Source organism: Rhincodon typus, unplaced genomic scaffold (genome assembly GCF_021869965.1).
Source record: "Rhincodon typus isolate 14 unplaced genomic scaffold, sRhiTyp1.1 hic_rhity00000923, whole genome shotgun sequence".
NCBI lineage: Eukaryota > Metazoa > Chordata > Chondrichthyes > Orectolobiformes > Rhincodontidae > Rhincodon > Rhincodon typus.
This window is the reverse complement of record NW_025966561.1, coordinates 4,590-7,319: the sequence shown is the minus strand read 5'-3', so window position 1 is coordinate 7,319 and position 2,730 is coordinate 4,590.

Here is a 2,730-nt window from a genome sequence, read left to right as displayed (position 1 = left end):
CTGTCGGAGTGTCAGTGCTGAGGGAGTGGGCACTGTCGGAGGGTCAGTGCTGAGGGAGTGGGCACTGTCGGAGGGTCAGTGCTGAGGGAGTGGGCACTGTTGTGAGCTGTGAAGGTGAGTGGTGAGATTAGAATCCGTGCAGTGCAGTAAGAGTCTGCATGTGGAATTTAGCAACATCTAACAGGACTCTTGGTCTGTTTGCAGTCGGCTGAAGACAGCTCAGGACAAGGAGGGACCTGAGATTAAGAAAGGAAAGAAGCTGCTGGTAAAGGATGAGAGAGACTCTGATTGATTCCACATCACACGCAGCCCGGGGACCCGGGATGTTTGATATCTTCCAGTTGTATGAGAAAGAAACTGCCAGGCTGTATTTTCTCTCTCTCTCTCTTCCCCGCCCATCTACCTCCCCCCACGCCCCCCTGCCAGCTCTCTCCCTCTCTGTGTCCACCCCCACCCTGTGTCCCTCTCCCCTCTCTCTCTCTGTGCCCTGTTTCTGTTATCAGCCCTTCCTCCTACACCCCCAACACGCACCCCAACCCACCCAAACCCAGCGGGGCGAGGCTCAGTGATCCTACGGTAACAATGCTGAATCGTCCTCTTTTCTCCCTGCCGCTCAGCTCTTAAACTGTTGGTGACGGTGTTAGCTCTCGATGAGATGGGACTCTCGGAGCCCCGTTGTGTTTGTGCTGAGAGTCTTTCGCAGGGAAAGGAGTCCCCTGCTGACTTTGTGTGAACACTGCCGCCTCCCCCTCCATTCTCCCATCGCTATTACATTTCTGTCAGTTTTTACCTTTAGCAGCTTATTTTTCAGGCTGGGGCACACATTCGATGAGGAATGTTGGGCACTGGGAGCTCCTCAGCGAACACTACAACCTGCTGTTTCATTCCAGTGGGGGTGGGAGGGGGGCATTGGGAGATGGCGGTTCAGGGGAGCTGCTATTTGACTGTGGAGGGAATCGCCCCAGCTTGTCACCACGGGGTGCTGTATTTCCCTCCGCCGGGCATTCGCTGCTGGGAGTGGGTAAATCATGTCCAGTCCCAGACTCCTAGCGTCCCAAACAGTAAACCCCAGCCTGAGATCTGCCAGCCTTCTCACTTTTTCTAGCTGTTAAGCAATTTTGTTTTTTTTTGATATTAAATGAATAAAAGAAAAATGTATTTTCGTTTTGAGTACTGCCTCTTTGTTCTGTAGGATAGCGAATTTCACTGAAACGTGCCCCTTCTCAGAGAATACTCGGGCTACTCTCTCTCACTCCCCGGGGACTCCGCTGTGGATAAACTCTTACTCCTATAAGTACCGACTCTCTTCTGGAAAAATCGCAGGGAGCTGTCACTTCTGATGTGGGTCTGAGGTAACACAGTGTGGAGCTGGAGGAACATAGCAGGCCAGGCAGCATCAGAGGAGCAGGAAAGCTGACGTTTTGGGTCGGGGCCCTTCTTCAGAAGTGGGGGAGGGGAAGGGGGCTCTGAAATAAATAGAGAGGGGGGTGCGATGATAGCAGGGAGATAGTGGAGTGGATAGGGTGGGAGAGAAGACAGACAGATCAAGGAGACGGGGATGAAGCTAGTAAAGGTGTTTGTAGGTCGGCAGTGGTGGGGATTGGTCAGTGAGGTGGGAGGAGCGGATAGGTGGGAGAGAAGACGGACAGGTCAAGGAGGCAGGGATGAGAGGGGGTGCTGGTCTTGGGATGAGGCCAGGGGTGAGGAGATTTTGAAACTGGTAAAGTCCGCATTGAGACCATTGGGTTGTAGGCTCCCAAGGCGGAATATGAGGTGCTGCTCCTCCAGCCTTCGGGTGGCATTGTTGTGGCACTGGAGGAGGCCCAGGATGGACATGTCACCCAGGGAGTGGGAGGGGGAGTTAAAACGGTTCGTGACTGGGAGGTGTTGTCGTTTGTCGCGAACCGAGCGTGGGTGTTCCACAAAGCGGTCTCCGAGCCTCCGCCTTGTCTCACCGATGTAGAGGAGGCCACTTCGGGAGCAGCAGATGCAATGGACCACGTTTCTAAGCTGTGCTACTTCAGGGAAAATGTTGACCCTGTTCTCAAACTAATTGGTGGCCAGTGCAACGCTCCCTCAGTAGCAACGACAAATTGCTCAAAGAACTCAGCAGGTCTGGCAGCATCCGTGGAGAGAGAAAGCAGAGTGAACGTTTCGGGTTGAGTGACCCTCCCCACAGAGCACTGAGGGAGTGTCATTGAAGACTTGTTGGCCTAGATTATAGCTTCAAGCCTCTGGAGTGGGACACAAACTCATAAACGTCTCCTTTCCTCCTTACCCCCTACTCACCCTCAGACATGTCTTCTGTAGCAGTAACCCCACCCGTCGCCACTAGATGGTGGTGTTGGAGAAGAAATGACCACACGCTGGTCAATCATGGAGCCCCAGTGTCTCTCCCTACAACAGGAACATTGCTACCTCAGGAGGATTTATTGTCGTAGGCTCCCAGCCGAGCCTCGGTGCTCACTTTGCTGGCAGTCTGAAATGCCTCTTGCTGTTGAACAGTCGTGGAGGTAGGGAATATCCTCGCATCTGGGTCAGTGAGTTTCGGAGCCATGAGGTCATGTTGCAGCTGTACAAAACTCTGGTGCGGCCGCACTTGGAGTATTGCGTACAGTTCTGGTCACCGCATTATAGGAAGGATGTGGAAGCATTGGAAAGGGTGCAGAGGAGATTTACCAGGATGTTGCCTGGTATGGAGGGAAGGTCTTATGAGGAAAGGCTGAGGGT